Source organism: Pelophylax lessonae (genome assembly GCF_965119305.1).
Source record: "Pelophylax lessonae genome assembly, chromosome: 5".
In the NCBI taxonomy this organism is placed as follows: Eukaryota; Metazoa; Chordata; class Amphibia; order Anura; family Ranidae; genus Pelophylax; species Pelophylax lessonae.
Genome location: NC_138772.1, coordinates 140,688,804 through 140,714,463, shown reverse-complemented (window position 1 = coordinate 140,714,463; position 25,660 = coordinate 140,688,804). Strand labels below are relative to the sequence as shown.

At 43.5% G+C, this 25,660-nt stretch overlaps 1 protein-coding gene across 2 annotated transcripts in view; it reads right to left on the bottom strand.

The window, feature by feature from the left end:
* WIPF3 (WAS/WASL interacting protein family member 3) overlaps window positions 1–25,660 on the bottom strand; it is a 118,486-nt gene that overhangs the window by 30,346 nt on the left and 62,480 nt on the right. The gene's annotated exons all lie outside the window — the stretch shown is intronic.

Below are 25,660 nucleotides of genomic sequence, written 5' to 3'. Positions count from 1 at the left end.
GGCATCCCAACAACCAATGACGTCAACGTTGATGAGAAAAACGTGGGGAACCAGCACAGCATCCTTGTTTGACCATCCCTTTCCCCCTCTCTATCAGCTCTTGGGTCACATTAGCTGAGTGAAATAAACTGAAGGCGAAGAGAAACATTGGAATACTAGTCAGTACCAGTGTACAAAGGTATATTTGCTTTGTAGGAATAAATCACCTCTAACGTTGGATGTCCTACGTGTGTGGATGTTGCTCAGGGCTGTCTTTAACACAGGGCAAAAGGGGAAGCTGCCCCGGGTCTAGTCATTGTTGCGGGGCCCAAAGCAGCTGCCCCTTGAGCCCCCAAATAGTTGATAAGTGGATTCAAGAGGGCCCAAGAAAATTTTTGCCCAGGGTCCAATCAAGAATAAAGACGGCCCTGATGTTGCTGCATTATCTAAACTCGTTTTTGACATTTAGAATGAGGTGCCTCAAGATTGTAGAGAATTTTAAAGGGCGCCCACAATAAAAAAAAAAGGTTGAGAAACACTGCCTCAGAGGTAAGCTCATAAGTCAAGGACTGGATCAGAAAAAAAATCTGCGGGAGGAGAAGATGGGGGCCTCTGCAATCAGAGCCAGCAAAAAACTGGGTGATTTAGGCTATAAAGCAAGAGACACAGCAAAAGAGGAATCTAATGACAGGCTAGACCTTTGTGACAGAAGGCAACATGACTGCAGGATGCAGATATTGGCACTATCAGTAGATGCGCTGCAATCAGCCTCAAAGCCATCAGTAAAATATGAGCTGGGTGTACCTGATACAGCTGGTATATCATTTATATCTAGAATTAGACATGTTGCTACTGCACAGCTGTAATACAATATATAGGCTCAGGATAAGAGGCTTGGCCTCAGGTGGCCAAAGGTGACCAAAGCCACTGTAGGTAGGCACAGTAGATCAAGGAGTGAAATTCCATGTGGTTCTTTGCAATCAGAAGCAGCAGTGGGAACAAGCTTCCTCAATGTTTCATGGTGGAAAAAAGTGTGGAGCAGATATAGGAAATAATGGCATCCAACAACCAATTTAATGGAGGTAGTTCCTGGTGCTTAGCCTGAAAGGCCTATTTTATAGGTGAGTATTCACAGACAGGGCAATCACTGAAGCAATGGTGGCTAATTGGAAGTGGATAGTACTCTGCAGCTAACCTTTACCACAAGAGAGTGCTCCAAGCAAAACCCAATGCCGTAGGTCCCTTCCTGACCATCTCTGCCATGTCCAGCTCAGCGAAGTCTGGTATGGTACCCTAAATGCCAGATTGAGAACGACCACACCAGATAGCTACAAATAAAGGGACAACTTCTAGCAGTGATGTAGAGAATCTCTATTGAAGAAAATAATCAAAGAATAATAAATATTAGCAAAAAATAGGTCAGTCTTTTAACACAACAAAACTAAAGAAAAGTTCATCCAGTCCTCTTGTAGATGACCGCATAACCCGAAGGTAAAAGACTTGCTGAGGAAGAAAATAATTTGGCAGAATGACATTCTTCATCCACAAGATGGCAGTATTGTTAGTCAATGTTCTAATGCAAGTTACAGAACATATTTCTTACGTAAGCTAGATCTTTTATGGGTTCTCAAGAATGTATTTGGGTTCCCAAGATAGTATCTGATATACAGCCATAGCCAAAGTTTTGAGAATGAAACAAATATATATATATTTTTTTCAAAATATATCATTTTTACAAAGTTTGCTGCCTCAGATTTTATGATGGCAATTTGCATATACTCCAGAATGGTATGAAGAGTGATGCAAGTAATTACAAAGTCCCTCTTTGCCATGAAAATGAACTTAATCTTATAAAAAATATTTCCACTACATTTGTGAAGAAGGCTTCAGGGCACCCAAGAAAGTCCAGCAAGCACCAGGACCGTCTCCTACAGTTGATTCAGCTGTGGGATTGGGGCACCAACAGTGCAGAGCTTGCTCAGGAATGGCAGCAGGCAGGTGTGAGTGCATCTGCACGCACGGTGAGGTGAAGACTTTGAGGATGGCCTGATGTCAAGAAGGGCAGTAAAGATACCACTTCTCTCCAGGAAAAACATCAGGGACAGACTGATATTCTGCAGAAAGTACAGGGACTGCTGAGGACTGGGGTAAAGTCATTTTCTCTGATGAATCCCCTCTCCGATTGATTGGGGCATCTGGAAAAAACCTTGTCTGGAGAAGAAAAGGTGAGTGCTACCATCAGACCTGTGTCATGACAACAGTAAAGAATCCTGAGACCATTCATGTGTGGGGTTGCTTCTCAGCCAAGGAGGTGGGCTCACTCATCATTTTGTCTAAGAACACAGCCATGAATAAAGAATGGTACAAAAACTTCCTCCGAGAGCAACTTTTCCCAACCATCCAAGAACAGTTTGGTGACAAACAATTCCTTTTCTAGCATGATCGCGCACCTTGCCATAAGGCAAAAGTGATACTTAAGTGGCTTGGGGAACTAAACATTGAAATTTTGGGTCCATGGCCAGGAAACTCCCCAGACCTTAATCCCATTTAGAACTTGTGGTCAATCCTCAAGAGACAGGTGAAAAAAAAAAATATTCTGACAATCTCCAAGCAATGATTATGCAAGAATGGGTTGCCATCAGTCAGGATAAGGCCCAGAAGTTGATTGGCAGCATGCCAGGGCAAACTGCAGAGGTCTTGAAAAAAAAGGGTCAACACTGCAAACATTGAATCTTTGCATAAACTTAAAGCGGTTGTAAACCCAAAGTTCAAAAAAAAAAAAAAAAAAAAAACCTGCAAGACAAAGGCATAATGAGCTAGTATGCATCGCATACTAGCTCATTATGTATTACTTACCTTAGAACGAAGCCCCGACACGGACCCCCGGACATTGCTGCGGGCGCTGCCATGATCCCTCGCCGTCTCTTCCGGGTTCGGCAGCTCCGGCGCGGTGATTGGCTGGAAGAGACGGCTCCGGCCAATCATCGCGCCGGATGACGTCACTCCCGCATATGCGCGAGGGAGTGATTTTCCGGCAAGCTCCCGGCAAATAGATTGAAGGTCCCCCCGGACCTTCAGAGCGCATGCGCCGCTCGCGCGAGCGGCTGCATGCACTGTAAATATCTCCTAAACCATGCCGGTTTAGGAGATATTATTTGTACCTACAGGTAAGCCTTATTATAGGCTTACCTGTAGGTAAAAGTGTAAAAAAGCGGGATACTACCGCTTTAATGTAATTGTCAGTAAAAGCCTTTGACACTTATGAAATGCTTGTAATTATACTTCTGTATACCATAGTAACATCTGACAAAGAGATCTAAAATCACTGAAGCAGCAGACTTGTGAAAATTAATATTTGTGTCATTCTCAAAACTTTTGGCCACGGATGTATACTGAAGACTTAAAGTGTAAAATAAATAAATAAATAATAATTTTTGGTGAAGAAAAATATTCATATAAACATTTAAAATCTTTATATTACGGTAGTTATATGCTTAAGGTTTGCTTTATTACAATCCCTTCATAGTTACTTTGTGACCATACTAGCAACGTATGTTCCTATATGTTCCAATATATTTCAACAATTAAAAACCAGATGTCATCTATAACTGTCATTTTCCAGCCCCCAACAAACTAAAAACAAAGATAATATTTATTGGCAGCTCAACTAGTAATTTTACGATTTAAATATTTTATTGTCTATGTAAAGGCCTGGTAAAAGCCAAGGGCCACCTCTGTGCACATATGCAGTTAGTGTACAACCTCATCCATTGCCCCCCCCAGAGCCACCAACATAAAGGCATTTACCCTCCAAGCCACAGGTTGGCATTTGCTTTTTGTAGTCGATGGGTAAATGTGTTGTAGACCGATACATCCAAAACTAATCACAGAGAAGTGTCAGAAGTGTATGTACATTTTTAATCCACTTTTCAGTAGGTTTGGCAATATACCTCACTGTATACAGTTTTCTCAAGAAAACCATTTTTTCATACTGGAGATCCTGCCAGTAACAGCACTTTGTTTTGCCCACTGACAATGCTAGGTTGCTGCCTCCCGCCTAGCAATGTCAGCCGCACAGGTCGTTCCTTCGGAGTCCTGTCTCAAATGACGCCTTCTGCGCGCATGCACGGGAGTGACATCATCGCGGCTCCGGCCAGTCACAAAGCTGGAGTCCGCGAACCCGGTAGAAAGACTGGGTGAAGATGGGAGCGCCTGCAGTGCTGACATTGCGGTGCTGGAAGGCTTTGTTTTCAGGTAGGTTTAAAATAATGTGCTAGTATGCAATGCATACTAGCACATTATGACATTACCTTTCAGGTTAGGAAAAAAAAAAAAACACCCAGTGGTTTACTACCGCTTTAAGCTGGCCATATGGATTGAAATTCAGCCAATTCCTGCTGAACCGACTGAATTTCGATCAGTGTGTGGCTGTCCCTGTTCAACAGAAGTCAACTGTTGGAAAAGTTTTGTCGATCAGCGACTACAGCCACTGATCAATGTATTCTGGCAGCACCATGTCTCACTGTCAGAATACAATGTCCCAGCAGGGGAAAGTGAGATGGGTGGTTAGGTTTCCTCTCTCCACCTTGTTTGTGTGGATGATAGAATCTGTTCATTTTTTTTGTTCAGCCCGCTGCCTGAATGAAAAAAAATGAACCATCTATGGCCAACTTAAGTTTGCTATTCACAAATACAGTAAGTCTATACAGTGTGAATGGACAAACCTGCAGGATCGGCTATTGAATCTTGACAGCCCATGCTGGAGGATGTCAGAATATCTGAACAGTAGCTGTATCTGATTGGATGCCAGCTGCTGTTTTTTATCTCCTGTGTTTGAGAACTTGTCAGAAGCTATCATGCTGATAACAGAGGAACAGAGCAGCAGAAAGACACAGGACTTAGAGCTTTGGAGAGAGAGATAAGTAAACATTACAGATACATGTGCCCAGGTCAGATGTTATGAATGAGGTTTACATCCACTTTAAGTCCCATCAGCTAAGGGGATTGCTTCCTGGAACTCAGATGATCTTTGCAATACTATGAAAGGTGGATGGCATATTGCACATACTAGTTCTGGCCGGTCAGGTCCCTAGTCTGTGATACCACATAATTAGGGATGGACAAATGAATAAAGAATTCAGAAGCCACTTAGTCCAATCAAACAGAATTAAGTCATTTTTATAGCACGGTGCATCCACTAATGGTAAGAAAAGGTTCACAGCACCTAAAGCAATTGAGCACACTGGTTATGAGGCTCCTTGTATTTGTCCAACCTTTCATAATATTGCAGAATGGAAAAGGATCATCTAACAGGTAGAGATAAAAAAGGGCATAATGAGGATTTCACATCTGCATGTGTGTCAGTTTTTCCCTGGAGGGAACAGGCAGTGCCAGCACATTCTGCTGAGACGATGTGGGAGCATGACAAGGAATGTCACGGAGAAAGGTAGGAGGACACAGTACTACAAACTATGATTACACGGCTCAAGTTCTGATGAGGAAACAGATCTAGAAATAAATAATGCATCACTTCATCCTGACAATAGATACATGCAGTACTAAGGCTACTACTACTCTTGTGCCATGCAGGAAATATAAATATGGCCCTTCATGTACTCATTACCCTTTTAAGGACCAGGCTATTTTTTGCGATTCGGCACTGCTTAACTTTAACGGACAATTGCACGGTTGTGTGACAATGTACCCTAATTAAATTGGTCTTTTTTCCCCCCACAAATAGAGCTCTCTTTTAGTGGCATTTGATCAACCTGTGCGATTTTTATTTGTTGCGCTATAAATAAAAAAAGACAGACAATTCTAAAAAAACAATATTTTCCACATTCTGTTATTCCCAAAAAAAAAAAAAAAAGTTTTCATCCTTTAAGGCCAATCTGTATTCTCCTACATATTTTTGGTGAATAAAATCCCAATAAGCGTATTTTTATTGGTTTGTGCAAACGTTATCGCGTCTACAAACTAGGGGAAAGATTTACAGTCAGGTCCATAAACATTGGGACATCATCACAATTCTAATCTTTTTGGCTCTATACACCACCACAATGGATTTGAAATGAAACAAACAAGATGTGATTTAACTGCAGACTTTCAGCTTTAATTTGAGGGTATTTACATCCAAATCAGGTGAAAGGTGTAGGAATTACAACAGTTTGTATATGTGCCTCCCACTTTTTAAGGGACCAAAAGTAATGGGACAATTGGCTGCTCAGCTGTTCCATGGCCAGGTGTGTGTTATTCCCTCATTATCCAATTTACAAGGATCAGATAAAAGGTCCAGAGTTCATTTCAAGTGTGCTATTTGCATTTGGAATATTTTTTTGTTTTTTAATTGGTGTGGGTTTTTTTATTACTTTTATGGAGCGGTCAGGATATCAGGGAGTAACCAATTAATTTACCTGACACCTGTTAAATATAAAGGGAGAGGTATAGGTGGCACTGCCTTTTTGGTGTGTGCAATCCCCATAGGAAGGAAATGCCAAAAAAAAAATGTGAAAAGATACAAATATACAAAAAGGTGCTATCCCTTTAAATAAACCTTATATGCATGAGATAATCTCACATGAAAAAAACATTAATAAAGTGCAGAAATGTTAATAAAAATTCCAAACCACGTGGCAAACCAGAAATCTGAAGTACTTAAGCAAACTATTATAATACAAACAATATGATAATATAAGCTCTAACGAGCAGGGCCCTCTAAATTCCTCCTGTATTGTAATTGTATTGTCTTCCCTCACATTGTAAAGCACTGCGCAAACTGTTGGCACTATAGAAATCATGTAAATAATAATAATAATAATATTATTTTACAAAAAGTGCAAACATGTGCAAAAAAGGGCAAAAATAAGTATCATAAGCAAATAATCAAGTCAATCAATGAAATAATCGCATAAATGATGTTCAAAAAAAGTCATAAGTCTATTGGTAATGAAAACAGGAGGTGAATCCACTAGTGCTCCCCCCTCAGATCCGCACTCACCAGAAGACTGAACCCTTGCAGGGGTCAGAGGCATCAACAGATTACTGCACGGTCCTATGTCTCCTCCTCCACCTCCCTGGGTCTGATTGATGGGGACACTCATAACGGGGTCGATGAAAAAAGGCATCTCATAGTGTAAGTTCGTAACATAAATGTTTTATTGTTAAAAGCAAAAAACGCACTTACTGAGGTACAAGGAATCAAAACTGTAAATAAAACGCTGTGTCAGGAACACCCTGCAATCCACGGACTGGAAAGGCTTAAAACCGGAAGAGACGCGATGATGCTCTAGGTTCCACCCTATGCGTTTCGTCAGTGTGACATCATCACGAGTGGTTTCACCTCCTGTTTTCATTACCAAAAAAGACTGACACTGCACTTTGCTGTCTTTTTTCGCACCAGTCACTTTACATTACTTATAAGGACTTATGAATTTTTTTGAACATTATTTATGATATTATTTCAATGATTGACTTGATTATTTGTTTATGATACTTATTTTTGCACATTCTTGCTTTGAGAGCACTTTTTGTATATTACCATATTGTTTTTACTATGATATAGTGTGCTTGAGTACTTCGGATTTGTGGATCGCCATGTGGTTGGGAATTTTTACTAAACATGTCTGCACTTTATTAATGTTTTTTCATGTGAGATTATCTCATCTCATCTCATGCATATAAGGTTTATTTAACCACTTCCCGCCCGCCCTATAGGCGATTGACTGCGGGAAAGTGGTTGCATTATCCTGACCGGACGTCATATGACGGCGGCAGAATAATGCGCTCTGAGCGCCCCCCCGCAGAGCAGTGATCGGTGCTGCGGCGTGTCACTCTGACACACCGCATCTCCGATCTTGGTAAAGAGCCTACTGACTTAGGCTCTTTACCATGTGACCAGCTGTGTCCAATCACAGCTGGTCACATAGTACACAGGAAGAGCCGTTGATCGGCTTTCCTTAGTTCGTGCCTGACAGGCATGAGTATAGGAGAGCAGATCTGCGGCTCTCCTGACAGGGGGGGGGTCTGCACTAGTAATCAGAGCATTGATTACCAGTGCAGATCATTGGGGGGGGTGCCACTAGAACCACCAGGGATGCCCACCCATGACCCCAGGGATGCCCACCCATGACCCCAGGGATGCCCACCATGGCCACCAGGGAGGGCAATCAGGGCTCAGGGAGCCCACCAGTGCCCTCCCCATCAGTACTGCCCGCCAGAGCCAATCATTTCCATCTATCAGTGCCCCCCACCAGTGCACATTATTGCCCACCAGTGCCGCCTATCAGTGCCCATTACTGCCCATCAGTGCCGCCCATCAGTGCCCATCAGTGGCACCTATCAGTGCCCACCAGTGCTGCCTATCAGTGCCCATCAATGCCACCTATCAGTGCCCACAAATGCTGCATATCAGTGCTGCCTATCAGTGCCGCATATTCGTGCCACCCCATCAGTGCCTGTCAGTGCGGCCTCATCAGTGCAGGAAAAAACGTATCTATTTACAAAAATGTATAACATAAACAAAAAAACTTTTTTTTTTTTCAAACTTTTCGGTTTAGCAAAAAAGAAAAAAACCTTGCAGTGATCAAACACCACCAAAAGAACGCTCTATTTGTGGGGAAAAAAATGACATAATTCTGGTTTAGGTACAGTGTTGCATGACCGTGCAATTGTCATTCAGAATGCAACAGCGCTAAAAGCTGAAAATTGGCCTGGGCGGGAAGGGGGTAAAAGTGTCCTGTATAGAAGTGGTTAAAGGGATAGCACCTTTTTGTATATTAGTATGTTTTCACATTTTTTGGGCATTTCTTTCCTATGGGGATTGCACACAGCATATAGGCAGCGCCTATTTGTCTATACCGTTGCGCAGAATCATACCCATTTATACCTGACACCTGTTACAGGTGTGGGTGAGATTAAAGACTGTTAGTGGGGTCTCCCTGTGTTCTGATTAAGCAGGTTTGTGTGAAACGCATCAACTAGCAGCAGCTTTTTTGTGTCCTGGTTGTGTTTTTTGTTCATGTAGATTTCACAATAAACGGTGCAAGGACTTGCCATGGTGTGCAGCCGTTTCTTCTTGGATTGTATGCATTGCGGAGGCGAGCCGGGGCAGGCGCCCTTGTGTGGAGTTTATTAAGCTGGTTCATCCCACATTGAGCAGCATGTTCGTCCATTATTCATGTATTGATCCTTATTATATATAGCGCTGTTTATTTTTTGTATTACGTTGAACAGACTGAACGTCCGCCACTGTTCGCATACACCCACTGATTCTTTCTGTAGGAATCAAATTAATGCAGGTAATCACCCATGTGAAGGTGGCCTTATATGAACCTGACAAACAAATTCAATCTGAACTCCAATTAACACTATTTTGTTTTAATTTAACACTAATTAACACTTTTTAAGCAGTGACAGCAACAGTCTTTTTTCCTTTTGAAATAAAGATATTACATAAATGAAGAAAAGCTGACCATTGTAAACATTAGAGCTGCACGATTCTGGATAAAATGAAAATCACAATTTGCTTAAAATAAAAATCACGATTCTCTGCGTAACATCATCTTTCACATGCTGGGGTAAGTTTATTTATTTTTTATTAATCAGCAACAAGTGTCAGAAAAAAAGCTTAGGCTGCATTCACACTTGAGCGTAGCTTTTTACCGCGTTTTTTTACCGTGATTTTACCGCGATTTTCAGGCGTTTTTTTCAGGCGTTTTTGGAGGCAGGCATTGACATCTATCAAAAACGCTGGTAATCAGCCCAAAAAGAAGCTCATGTACTTTTTTCAGCTACAGGTGTTTTGCAAAACGCTCAGATGTGAACAGTGGCCATTTAAATGAATGGGGTTTTACTTGTTGGGCGTTTTGGAACGTTTTTTTTAGCGTTTTTGGAGCTGAAAAACACTCAAAAACGCCCAGGTGTGAATGGAGCCTTAGTCTTTAAATGGTTAAACGGACCTCATTTACAGACTGAATTTCATCCCTTTGATCTAAAAGAACAAAATGATACAATGTTTCTCTTTATCTCTCAGTGCTTAGGTTGTGATAAACTTTACTATTTTTTTTTTTTTTTTTTATTAATTAAAGAGTATTTTTCCCCAAAAAAAAAAAAATGTTTGAATGACCGCAGCGCAAATACAGTGTGACATAAAATATTGCAACGACCACCATTTTATTCTCTAAGGTCTCTGCTAAACAATATATCTATAATATTTGGGGGTTCTAAGTAATTTTCTAGCAAAAATACTGATTTTAACTTGTCAGCAACAAGTGTCGGAAAAAAAGCTTAGTCTTTAAATGGTTAAACGGACCTCATTTACAGACTGAATTTCATCCCTTTGATCTAAAAGAACAAAATGATACAATGTTTCTCTTTATCTCTCAGTGCTTAGGTTGTGATAAACTTTACTGTTTTTTTTGTTTTTTTTATTCATTAAAGTGTATTTTTCCCCCCCCCAAAAAAATGTTTGAATGACCGCAGTGCAAATACAGTGTGACAAAATATTGCAACGACCACCATTTTATTCTCTAAGGTCTCTGCTAAACAATATATCTTTAATATTTGGGGGTTCTAAGTAATTTTCTAGCAAAAATACTGAATTTAACTTGTCAGCAACAAGTGTCAGAAAAAAGCTTAGTTTTTAAATGGTTAAACTGACCTCATTTACAGGCTGAATTTCATCCCTTTGATCTAAAAGAACAAAATAATACAATGTTTCTCTTTATCTCTCAGTGCTTAGGTTGTGATAAACTTTACTGTTTTTTTTTTTTTTTATACAGCTGTCAGCTGTGAGCAGAGAACTGCTCTGCACTAAATTGTGGAAATACCGGATTAAGATCGCGAGGGTGGTTGAATCAAGATCGCGATTCTTTAACAATTAATCGTGCAGCTCTAGTAAACACCCTGAATCAGTGTTAAATGGTTTAAAGTTGGAAAATAACAGACGTACTGGCAGGATCACCAGGTCAAAATAAAAAGCATAAAAAAGAAAATAATGCAGCCACCACATCTAAGAATTGATAAGCTGCAATACATTACATTTTTGTTTTTGGGTTTAATGCCACTTAAAGTCATTGTAAAGGATCACCTTGTAAAACAATCCATTCAGTTTAAAATAGAAATGAAAGGCAAAACATTTTTGTATAGATATAAAAAATACATTATAAACACCTTTTTCCCTTTTTTATAAGTGATCACATTCCCTCTGTTCTCGGCTGCATAAGAGTTGGGGGGAGGAGAAGCAGCAGCACACTCAGCTTGCCAGTGAATGGCTGTGCAGCGGGGGAGTGTCAAGAGAAGTCTGATCATTGGAGGAGAGCACACCGAGTTCCTAGCAGAGCTAGAGATTTGACCACAGTGTGCTCTCCTGCTTAGTGTGGTCAGTTTTCATAGGAAAGCAGAGGGAGTGGCAGGAGCACAAGGGATTTTACAAAAAGGAAACAATACAAAGAGAACAGGAAACTTTTTTATACAAGTACATGGTACAGCAGGCATATATCAGGAATATGAAGGGTTGGTTAACAAATGCTTTAACTACTGCCTTTTATACAAGAATAGGTCTGTATATAGCTCACAACAATGGTCATTAGCCAAATGTCTGCTAGTACAATACCCATGCTACTGGAGACTTGCCAGATGTACAGTAACTCACAGAAGTGAGTACACCCCTCACATTTTTGTAAATATTTTATTAAATCTTTTCATGTGACAACACTGAAGAAATGACACTTTGCTACAATGTAAAGTAGTCAGTGTACAGCTTGTATAACAGTGTTAATTTGCTGTCCCTTCAAAATAACTCAACACACGGCCATTAATGTCTAAACCACTGGCAACAAAAGTGAGTACACCCCTAAGTGAAAATGTCCAAATTGGGCCCAATCACCTATTTTCCCTCCCCGATGTCATGTGACCCGTTAGTGTTACAAGGTCTCAGGTGTGAATGGGGAGCAGGTGTGTTAAATTTTGTGTTATCACTCTCACTCTCTCACACTGGTCACTGGAAGTTCAACATGGCACCTCATGGCAAAGAACTCTCTGAGGATCTGAAAAAAATAATTGTTGCTCTACATAAAGATGGCCTAGGCTATAAGAAGATTGCCAAGACCCTGAAACTGAGCTGCAGCATGGTGGGCAAGATCATACAGTGGTTTAACAGGACAGGTTTCACTCAGAACAGGCCTCGCTATGGTCTACCAAAGAGGTTGAGTGCATGTGCTCAGCGTCATATCCAGAGGTTGTCTTTGGGAAATAGACGTATGAGTGCTCCCAGCATTGCTGCAGAGGTTGAAGGGGTGGGGGGTCAGCCTGTCAGTGCTCAGACCATACGCTGCATCAAATTGGTCTGCATGGCTTTCGTCCCAGAAGGAAGCCTCTTCTAAAGATGAAGCACAAGAAAGCCCACAAACAGTTAGCTGAAGACAAGCGGATTAAGGACATGGACTACTGGAACCATGTCCTGTGGTCTGATGAGACCAAAATATACTTATTTGGTTCAGATGGTGTCAAGCGTGTGTGGCGCCAACCAGGTGAGGAGTACAAAGACAAGTGTGTCTTGCCTACAGTCAAGCATGGTGGTGAGATTGTCATGGTCTGGGGCTGCATGAGTGCTGCTGGCACTGGGGAGCTGCAGTTCATTGAGGGAACAATAAATGCCAACATGTAATGTGACATACTGAAGCAGAGCATGATCCCCTCCCTGCAGGGCAGTATTCCAACATGATAACGACCCCAAGCACAACTCCAAGATGGCCACTGCCTTGCTAAAGAAGCTGAGAGTAAAGGCGATGGACTGGCCAAGCATCTCTCCAGATCTAAACCCTACTGAGCATCTGTGGGGCATCCTTAAAACGGAAGGTGGAGGAGCCCAATGTCTCCAACATCCACCAGCTCCGTGATTTTGTCATGGAGGAGTGGAAGAGGACTTCAGTGGCAACCTGTGAAGCTCTGGTGAACTCCATGCCTAAGAGGGTTAAAGCAGTGCTGGAAAATAATGGTGGTCACACAAAATATTGACACTTTGGGCCCAATTCGGACATTTTCACTTAGGGGTGTACTCACTTTTGTTGCCAGCAGTTTAGACATTAATGGCTGTGTATTGAGTTATTTTGAGGGGACAGCAAATTTACACTGTTATACAAGCTGTACACTCACTACTTTACATTGTAGCAATATGTCATTTCTTCAGTGTTGTCACATGAAAAAATATAATAAAATATTTACAAAAATGTGAGGGGTGTACTCACTTTTGTGAAATACTGTAAATAAAAAGTATCTGTTACAGTACCATTAGTGACCAATAGGTGGTGAAAACAAGAACATTTCAGAGCTGTTATATTATACCAGAGATGGGTAACACATGTTACTTCTCACTGGCGTAAGAAGTGGCCCTCGGTCCCCACATTTGTGGACCTTCAATCCATGTGAGTGATGTATGAAGTATTGGAACATCTATTGTTCATATTTTGAATGTTCAAATTCCTTCTTAGGGCCAATTCACACCACAATTTCTGTGTTCCGGATGTGTTTCTGGATGTGGACTTTTTATGCATTTGGGTGCCTTTTCATGTGTATTCTGGTGCGTTTTTGATACATTTTGCCTAATTCCAGATTGTTTCCATGCAGAAAAAATGCAGCATGTTCTATTTTTGTTGAATGCACTGGAACACACTGCACTGGTTTGAACTAGGGCCATTGGAACACATAGAAAACATTGTGCATGCATTGTGATACAGATTAAAAACGCACTGGACTGCATGCATCTGGTATGAACCAGCCCTTAAAGAGGAAGTAAAGCCTGGGGAAAAAATAAAATTTTTGGTTACCTGCAAAATAAATGCATATTGCATACTAGCACATTATGTGACAAGTATCTGCAAACGAAGCCCGCGTTGTCCCCACAGGAGGCCGCATCCATCTTCACCAGTCTTCCTTCCGAGTCTGCGGACTCCAGCTGTGCTACTGGCCAGAGCCGCGTGACGTCACTCCTGCGCATGCGCCTGGGACCTGCTGGTCACCCCACAGGGCTCTAAAGAAATGGCACGAGCAGCCGTTTCTTCAGAGCGCATGCGCCGATAATGTCAACGGCTGCATGCAATGTAAATATCTCCTAAACGGTGCAAGTTTAAGAGATATTTACACTACCTATAGGTAAGCCTTGTTATAGGCTTACCTATAGGTACGAACAGTACTTGGGGGTTTACAACCTCTTTAAAGTGGGACTTCACCCAAGGTATGAAGATCTACTTTTCCAGAGCCGCCCCCTACCCCCATGCCCCCCCTCCCTCACTTTTGGCTACATACATTTTTTCAGGAGGGGGGGGGGGGGGGGGTCAGGCACCTGGTTTCAGGGGTTAGTAGCGTGTTTTGGCTCTGAGGAAGAGGGTCCTCCCTCGAATTGCATCAGCCAGCTAAATGCGGATACCATCACATCACCCAGCACTGTAGGAATATCCTAGTTGTCTTGGAGGCTATTGGGTCCAATATATTTTTACACGTTTGCTACTTTCATATGTTTGTGAGTATAATGTACTGTATGTTGATTTTTTCTGATTTTTTTAAACCTTTTTTAGTGGAAATGCGCAAGTCAAATCCCATTTTAAATGACTCGCTGTTACAATTGCTGACTCCTGGCTATTAAACAAAAAACCCCATAGTCCCCCCCCCCCCCCCCATACAAAGCCCTTCATGTTGATGGGGACAAGGGCCTCTTCCCGACAACCCTGAGCTGTGGTTGTCGGGGTCTGCAAGTGAGGGGCTTATTGGAATCTGGAAGCCCCCAGATCCCGCCCCACAATGTGAATGGGTATCGGGTACATATTACCTCTACCCATTCACCAAAAAAAGCGTACAAAAAAATAAACACACGAGTTTTAGACAAGTCCTTTATTTAGAAAAAAAATAAATAAATTGTGTCCCCCAATGTAAATCTATCGTCAATCACACCGCCCACCAACCCTGAAAAAAAAGAAAAAAAGAAAACGCTTTTGTTGAACACTTCTGCAGTTTGCCTGATCACGGTTTGACAGGTATTATATAGGCAATGGGCAGGGCCAGCCACACCGGTGATGTCACGGACTGGTGCATTCTGGATCAGTGACGTCATGAGGGTCAGGGCCGCCAGGTGACATCACTGGTGTCGCCCCACCCATTACCTATATAAGAACTGTCAAACCGCGGAGCAGGCAGGCTGCGGGAAGCTTATAACGAGAGCAGGGCTTTTATTTTTTAGGTTGGCGGGTGACGTGATTGACGATGGATGGGGCATTATTTTATTTTTTTTTTAATAAAAGACTTCTCAAAAAGGGTGCGCGTGTGTTTATTTTTTTGTACGCTTCTTTGGTAAATAGGTAGGGGTATGATGGAAGGAATTCCAGCAAGGGCATAGGCCTGTCCCTATGGAAAGGGTCAAGACTACGTCCCTACAAGAAGAAAAGGGGGTTTAAATGTGCCTCTACGAACAGTCAAAGTATGCAGTTTACTCTCCTTTGCTGGACCCTGAGGAAGCGCATAATGCGAAACGCGTAGCTCCAGCATTTTCTATCTGTATTTGTACTAATCCTGTCACTATGTATTGACTGCTTTATCTATTAGAGTGATATACTTTTTGTTTTTACTATGTATTAATAAAGATTTATGAATTTTTTAAAAAAATAACATTTGTGTACTGTTGCTATGTTACAAGAACATGTGCATACTTTGACTGTTCGTAGAGGCACATTTAAACCCCCTTTTCTTCTTGTAGGGACGTAGTCTTGACCCTTTCCATAGGGACAGGCCTATGCCCTTGCTGGAATTCCTTCCATTGTTTGCATATGGGGGCAGGTGCCATTATAATCTCTGATTAAAAAGACCCCAATCCCCCCTTCCATCCATACTGTCTCCTAGGTAGGGGTATGATGTTCCCGATACTCATTCACATAGGGAGGACCAGGATCTGGGGGCCCCCTTATAAAAAGAGGCTTCCAGATTCCGATAAGCTCCCCACCCACAGACCCCAACAACCACAGCCCAGGGATGTCGGGAAGAGGCCCTTGTCCCCATCAACATGGGGACAAGGTGCTCTGGGGTGGGGGGGCGCTCGCTCCTCCTCTTACCTTTCCTGAATTGCCAGGCTGCGTGCCCGGATAAGGGTCTGGTATGGATTTTGAGGGGGGTCCTGTGCCATTTTTTTCTTACATTTTTTAATAGCCGGGAGCCGGCAATTGTAACCGTGAGTCATTTTAAATGTGATTTGACTCATGCTAAAGATGCGCCACATAGGAGGTCTGCTTTAGGCACCGATACCATGCCTTTGTTGGCCACAAAACCTTTTTTGCCTCGCAAAGCTATTAAAATTTTACTACTAGGAGCTTGACTTCAGTTTATTTAGAATGAATCCCACTGACCACCAGTAAGATTGCCCTAATTTGCCACTAAGGTACTCTCGTCAGACAGGGGGGTTAGCATGAATGAAAGAAAATGGATGACTACACTCCAACTTGCTGAAAATTCAAAACTTTTTTGTAAAAAATCAATCGAAAAAAAACATTTTCACAGCTCCATAAAACATGTACAGTAATCAACTCGTTTCATCCTGGAAAGCAGCATAGTGGCTAAGTGGTTAGAACTAGGGTCGTTGGTTTGAATCCCAACCATGGCACTACCTGCACGGAGTTTGCATGTTCTCGCTATGCGTGCGTGGGTTTCCACCGGGTACTCCGGTTTCCTCCCACACCCCAAAGACATGCTGGTAGGTTAATTGGCTCCACTCTAAATTGGCCCTAATATGAATGTGAGTTAGGGACCTTAGATTGTAAGCTCTTAGGGGGGCAGGGACTGATGTGAATGTATAATAGGAGGGTTCTTAAAGAATGTATAATTGGAGGGTTCTTCAAAAATGTCTGCACTTTTTTAAACAACGTTATATATGTACAGTATATATAGAAAAGTGCAGAAACTTTTTGAAGACCCCTCATACATATGTAAAGCGCTGCGTAAATTTATGGCACTATATAAGTACCTGAAATAAATAAAGCACCTAATGATAACATAATGTCATGATTAAGTGCTTTCCAACGGGAAACGTGTTTATGCCTGTGCCTGTCTTTATAGAGCTGTGAACATGTTTTTGGTTTGATTTTCTACATTAAAGCTGTAGTATACCACTTTTTTTTTACTTTTAACTACAGGTAAGCCTATAATAAGGCTTACCTGTAGGACCTTCAGAGTTCCTTGCCGAAAATTGCCGGAATATGACTCCCGCGCGCATGCGCGGGAGTGACGTCATCGCGGCTCCGGCCACTCACAGCGATGGAGCCGCCGAACCCGGAAGAGACGCCGAGGGATCATGTCCACTCCCACAGCGGTGTCCGGGGGGGTTTTTTTTCCATTAGAGTATACTACCGCTTTAAGTTTTGGACCTTCAGCAAGTTGGAGTGCCGTCCTCCATCCTCTTACGTCTCCTACAGCTGAAGATACGTTTGGGGCTAATGTGAATGGACCAGCCTAGAGTGGTGGTATACTTCTGATTGATATAGGGGGTTTAGCAGTTAGAGGTGCATAAAAATGAAGACAAGCCTCTAGCATCAAAGTGAAACTAGTTTGAAAAAGACACAAAGAGTAGTATTTTCTAGTTAAAAAAGTTACAGCAATCTCACTACCAAGTTTCCTCTTCAGAAAAAATATTACTTTTAGCCTTGGTTCACACTATTGCAAACACAGACATCGCCTGTGATTCGCACCGCATTGCTGTGTAGATCACATGTGATGTCTGTGCGATGCGAATTCAGCCATACAGTTTGTATAGCTGAACTCGCATTGCATTCGCACGAAAATGCTGCAGGAACCATTTTTTTTCCCGCACTGGAATTGGATCGCATGGGTGTTCACACCCATGCAATCCGATTCCTGTCTGAATTTACAATTTGTACTGCGATCTGCGAACCAATCTGGGGGTGTCTTTAACTTTGTATTGACATCCGTGGTGGTTTGCAGAGGGTGGTGTGAACCCAGGCTGCTCAAGGAATTTTTTTTTTTAAATTAAGTACAAAATATACCACATTTACATACAAAATGGGTCAAAGAACAGACTGTACAGCTGATCTATAACCAAAATAAAGAAAGAACAGCTTAGCTGGGAACTTTTATAAACTTTCCCACATTTGAGATAATAATCACGCTTAGATACAGATCTAAACTACGCAGTTTGCATACTTATGTTCCCATAACACCTATTATACAATGTCACAATGTAGAGTGTAAGGATATGATATATGCTTTAAGAACAGAATTAGGCTCCATGTACACGGGACGCTGGAAATGGACGTTTAGGAGCAGTTGGGCGTTTTTTTCAGAAGTCCCTGAACGCAGCTCCATGTTATCTTATCTGTCCATGTACACATGGTAGTTTACAGTCATTTGCAGGCAGTTGCGTTCAGGGACTTTTTTTAGAACGCAATTATATTGCGTTCGAACGTGTGTTTCCCGACGTTTCAAACGCAGAAACGCGGCCGAACGTGACTAAACGTGACTGAACGTGATGAACCTACGTTCAGCCACGTTATACGTTTTTTTTCTTCCATTCAAAATCAATGGTTCCCTATGGGAGCCTATTGATTTGAATGGAAGTCGCACCGCAAGTCGGATCCGACTTGCGGCGCGACCTGCACTGTGAGAATCTTGAGGGGGAACTCCACGCCAAAAATGGGAAAAAAACTGCGTGGGGTTCCCCCCCAGGTTCCAAACCAGGCCCTTCGGGTCCGGCATGGAATTTGAGGGTAGCCCCACGCCGAAAAAACGGCGTGGGGTCCCCCCCAAAATCCATACCAGACCCTTATCCGAGCATGCAGCCCGGCAGGCCAGGAAAGGGGAAGGGACGAGCGAGCGGCCCCACCCCCCCTGGACCACACCAGGCCACATGCCCTCAACATGGGGGGGTGTTGGTGCTTTGGGGCAGGGGGAGCTCTGCACCCCCCACCTCAAAGCACCCTGCCCCCATGTTGATGAGGACAAGGGCCTCATCCCCACAACCCTGGCCGGTGGTTGTGGGGGTCTGCGGGCAGGGGGCTGATCGGAATCTGGAAGCCCCCTTTAACAAGGGGGCCCCCCAGATCCCGGACCCCCTCCCTGTGTGAATGGGTATTGGGGTACACTGTACCCCTACCCATTCACCCCATAAAAGATAGTGTATGTAAATAATGACAGGAGACGTTTTGGAAAGTTTATTAAAAATCTTCATCCGGCTCTTCGGGGTCTTCTCCTCTCCGGGGGTCTTCTGCTCTTTTGCTGTCCGCCCTTCTGCTGTCCTCTCTTCTTGTCTTCTCCTCTCCGGGGTCTTCTGCTGTCTTCTCTCCGTGGGGTCTTCTGCTCTTTTGCTGTCCGCCCTTCTGCTGTCCTCTCCTCTCCGGGGGTCTTCTGCTGTCTTCTCTCCGTGGGGTCTTCTGCTCTTTTGCTGTCCGCCCTTCTGATGTCCTCTCTTCTTGTCTTCTCCTCTCCGGTCTTCTGCTCTTGTGCTGTCGGCTGTCGGCTCTCCTTCTTCCTCCGGTCCTCCTCCGACGACGTCTCCAGCGATTATGCCGGCCTCTGGTCTCTGCAGCTTATTATATAGCCATTAGGGGCGTGGCCGCCAGATGACGTCATCGGGAGACCACGCCCCTTGTGTCACATGTGACGTCACATGTGACACAAGGGGCGTGGTCTCCCGATGACGTCATCTGGCGGCCACGCCCCTAATGGCTATATAATAAGCTGCAGAGACCAGAGGCCGGCATAATCGCTGGAGACGTCGTCGGAGGAGGACCGGAGGAAGAAGGAGAGCCGACAGCCGACAGCACAAGAGCAGAAGACCGGAGAGGAGAAGACAAGAAGAGAGGACATCAGAAGGGCGGACAGCAAAAGAGCAGAAGACCCCACGGAGAGAAGACAGCAGAAGACCCCCGGAGAGGAGAGGAGAGGACAGCAGAAGGGCGGACAGCAAAAGAGCAGAAGACCCCACGGAGAGAAGACAGCAGAAGACCCCCGGAGAGGAGAAGACAAGAAGAGAGGACAGCAGAAGGGCGGACAGCAAAAGAGCAGAAGACCCCCGGAGAGGAGAAGACCCCGAAGAGCCGGATGAAGATTTTTAATAAACTTTCCAAAACGTCTCCTGTCATTATTTACATACACTATCTTTTATGGGGTGAATGGGTAGGGGTACAGTGTACCCCAATACCCATTCACACAGGGAGGGGGTCCGGGATCTGGGGGGCCCCCTTGTTAAAGGGGGCTTCCAGATTCCGATCAGCCCCCTGCCCGCAGACCCCCACAACCACCGGCCAGGGTTGTGGGGATGAGGCCCTTGTCCTCATCAACATGGGGGCAGGGTGCTTTGAGGTGGGGGGTGCAGAGCTCCCCCTGCCCCAAAGCACCAACACCCCCCCATGTTGAGGGCATGTGGCCTGGTGTGGTCCAGGGGGGGTGGGGCCGCTCGCTCGTCCCCTCCCCTTTCCTGGCCTTCCGGGCTGCATGCTCGGATAAGGGTCTGGTATGGATTTTGGGGGGGACCCCACGGCGTTTTTTCGGCGTGGGGCTACCCTCAAATTCCATGCCGGACCCGAAGGGCCTGGTTTGGAACCTGGGGGGGAACCCCACGCAATTTTTTTCCCATTTTTGGGTGGAGTTCCCCCTCAAGATTCTCACAGTGCAGGTCGCGCCGCAAGTCGGATCATCCTGATCTGACTTGCGGTGCGCCTTCCATTCAAATCAATAGGCTCCCATAGGGAACCATTGATTTTGAATGGAGGCAGAAAAACGCTGCTAAAAGCAACGTGGCCAAACGTGCAATAACGCAAATGGAAAAAGCTACTGAAAGAACGTTTAACAGCTGCTTTTTCCCGGCGTCAGAAATAGCTTTGCAGGACGTTTTTTCTAACGTCCCGTGTACATGGAGCCTTAAGCTTCTGTTATAAAGGAATTAGAATTGCAATATACTTATATTTATCTACTGAAACTTGCCCTTTTCCGAGCCTGCATTTCTAATTCCAGGCAAGGTCATCCACCAGTGTATTTCAGTAAATTGTACCGTCTGCCTGGCTGCCCTTATTGATGACAGGGACTGCACTGTGTCTGCCCATTATTATAAACTCTGCCCCATAATTCTTCTTACTACAGACTGCTAAGCCGACAAATGCATTACGGCTTGTGCCACCCCTATAAATTGCTGGTGGAATCCCACAGTCAATGTTCACCACCAGGTACAGTTGCCCAGGTTTCATAGGGGATTACGTTTCACTCCCTGCTGCCATTTTCCCCCAGACATCCATAATTTCAGGACAGAGAAAAACAAAAACCTACACAGTTTAAGTATGAGTGACAGTATTATGTGACATTAGGGAAAAGGGTGGTGCCTATTCAAAGCAAATGGTGTAACTTGTTGGCAGTGTAAGTTGCAACTACGCAGGCCATGCTTCTGTCCTCTACGGGCTGGCTTATAGAATTACATAAAAATGGGAGGCAGCCATACAGGTTCCTAGGTCATCGTACATGATCTCCACCAATTTCAATCACGTGTTTTCAGTTCATCTGGTGTTCCAGAGGATGCAGATTTACTCGACGGACATTATATGACACTAATGATATGGGCTGGCTAGGGGTCCTGGAGTTCTGTAAATATTACAGGGTAGCACAGCTGACACATTGTACCAAATTTATTCCAGTTCTTACAAATTAGATTGGATCTCACTAGAAGCACAAGTCTGCACACCCCTGCCCATACATCTCTGAATATGGACCGTGTTCAAAAATCGTCGAGCGATTCTTTGTCCTTTGTCACACTCCAAGCACCTTTGGGATTCATCTGCAAATTAACGCCCCCAAGATCCCTTCACACACCGGTAGCAACTATATTTAAATGCCCAGAGCTCTCCCTGGATCACTGCCTCAACAATTTCAATGGTGGATAGACAAGGGATTATAACGTAGCGGGCACTTCCTCAATAAAAAAGATATCCGAAAGATGGAATATTACATCCACAACTTTACATGCTGCAGTCTAAATACTTCCACCTATGTCAAATTCAACATTTCCTCACATCTTTGTAAAGGCAGGTGGAAGACGTCACGGTATATACAGCCTTGGAAAATAGAGGTCTACAAGGTGCACTCCAGAGTGGCAGATATCACTTTTATATAGACAGATAGTTAGTTCTTCTCAGAAACTCCTGTATTGACTGGCATTGGTAAAAGGATTTGGAGAAGACGAATGAAGACTGGAATGCATGGACCACTAGAATACACAAAGGAATCATGAATGCCCAATTAATAGAAGTTAATTATAAGGTCCTATTATGCTGGTACCTTGTCCCAGCCATGCTATTAAAAATGTACCCTGTGGTGTCCACCATGTGCTTTCGAGGCTGTGGTCAGGAGGGAACGATGTTCCATGCCTAGTGGACTTGCCCTAAAGTTAGGCATTTTTGGACAAGAAAGAACACATTAATGTATACAGTAACGATGAATAATATCCCTAAAAAGCCCAAGTAGCTGTTCTAAATGAACCTGTTGACAATATCCCCAATCATACGCAGACCCTCATCTTTTTATTTTTTTTGGCAGCCAAAATTTCTATCCCCACTGCCTGGAAGACCGCTACGCTTTACCTAGCTATAATGAAGCATAACCCTACCTGATTTATGTTACATGAACACTTATTTAGCATCCTTCGGGACAAACATGCCAAATTCAAAAAAACTTGGGACCTTTGGCTTAGCTACTTGCAACGTCCATCCTATTGTATGTTTGGCGGTGGGCTGGGAGTGCAAAACTTTGGTCGGGCAACTTACCTCTCACCTCTTTACTCCTTTCCTTCCCTTTTCTTTCGGCGCTTAGACCTTCTTTTTAGATTCAGACTTGCTTTACTAGATGGCTGTTAATGTTTCCATCATACGAGGGATAGTCTTTACAGAGGGATTGACTATAGCAAAACTTTTTTTTTTTTTTCCATTTTGGATCGAGTAAGGAAGGGTTATAACATCTGTGCCCCATTGCAGAGCTTTCCCCTCACTTCCTGTCCCATAGCCAAACAGGAAGTGAGAGGAAATCCCTGCAAACTAAGGGAATTCCTTGGGGACCCCCAGGTCACCAGAACAAATTTCCCCATTGTAATATTTCCTATTACTTTTCTGGGGACAACCCAAAATGTAGGATTTTCTTTTACTTTCACTTTCGATGATAATGGTAAACAGGGCAACTAGACGGGGTGAGTCTCCCTAACGGGGTCACAGACAGCAATAAGAACCGGAGAGGTGTTCTAATCACCCTGCACTCTATCCAAAACTACAAAGAAAACATTTTTGCCTTTAGGTATACTTTAATTCTCTTCCTGCTCCCTCAAGTAGAATACGCTCTCATGTGAAAACACCGGTTCCAGATTTACCGGAATCTTCTAACATCTTTATGTCATGGACTTTCTGCTGATATAGATCTGAGCTACTGAAATGTACCCTCGTATGCTTCTCATTCATATAAGTCTCTGGAATGGTATGTGTTTAATCCATCAATACAGCCACGTGGGTACTAAACACATCGAATGCTAACCCTTTATAACAATTATTTTGGTAAAACCTAAAAACTATTGAAAAGAAAGAAGAATTGGAGACAGGCTTATGGACATTTGATGAACATGACCAGGAACATTATGGCCTGGGTGATTTAAGGGCAACTAAGCTTTCATTTCAAAGTCAATCCTTGTTGCACCTCAAAGTGAGCTGCAGTGTATTGTTTTTCAGAGGGTTGTAGAGCAGAAGGTGACAGGTGTTCAGCAAGCTATGCTGCCACCTCCTGAGTGTTTTTGTTTTATTTTGTTTTTTTTTTGACAGACAAATGGGATTTTAAGAGCCGGTTCACACTATGGCGACACGAGTCTGTACTACTTCGGGGGCGACTTGTGAAGTCCAGTGCACCGCGACTTCGGCGCGACTTGCACGGACTTCATATAATGAATGTCTATGCAAGTCGCTCCGAGGTCGCCCTGAAGTAGTACAGGACCCTTTTTCTAAGTCGGAGCGACTTGTGTCGCTCCTATTAGAACGGGTCCTGTAGCAGTCAATGGACCGCGACTTGTCAAGCTGACAAGTCGCCTGACAAGTCGCGCTGGTGTGAATCGAGTCTAAGTGTAAAGACAGTGCCACAACCACAAGGCCAAAAACCTTATCTTCCTCCTCACATTTTCCTAAACTGTATACAGTGTACAATGTTGGGTGAACAAACTCCCAGGTGTATGCTGGGTGAATGAACTTCCATGTGAATGCTCAAGTGTTTTTTCATCCCAGCCAGATCAATCAAGATAGCCAAAGATCTGAAACCCAGAAGAAGCCAGTGAGAAAATGTCAGTGCTAGCAAGGAAGCTGAAGGACATGGAAGGGAGGATGAGTATAGTCTATGTGGACAGCTTTACCCCGGATTCCTGCATACTTAGATGTTCCTGTTTTAATAATCAATCATGTGAGTTGCTAAATGTTGTACCTTCATTAAATGTAACCATATTGCTACAATTAGAGACGCCTCTCTTATTTTTTATACTCAGGTGTGATGTTACGCTACTTTATTATCAAGAAAATCGCTTTTTTATCAAGTCAAAATTCATTAAAAAAAATGTTGCTTGTCTTGCAAAACCCTCTTAAACCAAGTTACTCCTAATCCAAGATTTCTCTGTATTTTGTTTCAATAGTACCATTATCTTTACAATGTCTGCTTACTCATAGCAATTCCTGCTGCATAGGATCTAACAGCCTCACAATATCCCTACTACACAGCCAATTTATTGTATTATTTTAGGTTTTTTCATGTGAGCTTTGCCATTCTTCTAGTATTCACAGCTGCTATCTAGGGATTGCTAGGGAGCTTTGACATGAGAGGGGGAGCAATAATGAGCATGCAACAGCCGTTATGCATAGATAGGATAGCAAAGCTCATTGCATGTGTCACTTTAAGAGAGGAAACTGATACAAAATTGAACATATACACAAACCCCAGATATTTTACCTTCTGATAAGTAATTTCAGGTCCCAGTGTTGAAAGCCAAGAGTTTTAACTACTCACTGTTTACACCATGCTACCTGTTTTATACCTTACATACTTAACTTTTTTTTTTTTTTTTAATTAAAATAATAAACATATTATACATACTTGCTGTGTGCAATGGTATTGCACAGAGCAGCCCTGAACCTTCTCTTATAGGGTCCCCCGCTGGTAATCTCCACTTCTCCTCTTCTACGAGTGCTCCTTAGCAAACCATGTGCTTCGGGGGCATTTGTGTGGGCATGATCCTGAGCCCTGCTGTGTCAGTACATAGACACACACAGAGTGGGTCAGCCCAGCCCCCCTGCTCCCTTCTCACAGGATTTGACTGACAGCAGCAGGAGCCAATCGCTCCCGTTGCTCTAAATAAAGCCAGTGAATGCAGGAAGAGAGGAGAGTGGTGCTGCCGGCAGGGACAGCGCTGGATTGAAGGGTGTGTCAGATGTTTAGGGGGGAGGAGAAGCACAGACAGGACACGAGTGGAAGTTCAGCCCCCCCTCCTTCCCCTACAGCCTTCTAGGAGACAACACAGTTCCCATAAAGCCGTGGGACCATGCACAAAGTGCAGCGTGGCTCGCATATGCGCAGTGGCAAGCTGGCAGTGAAAGTGCAAGCAGTCACAGCCAGCTTACCAAAGTAAACATACCAG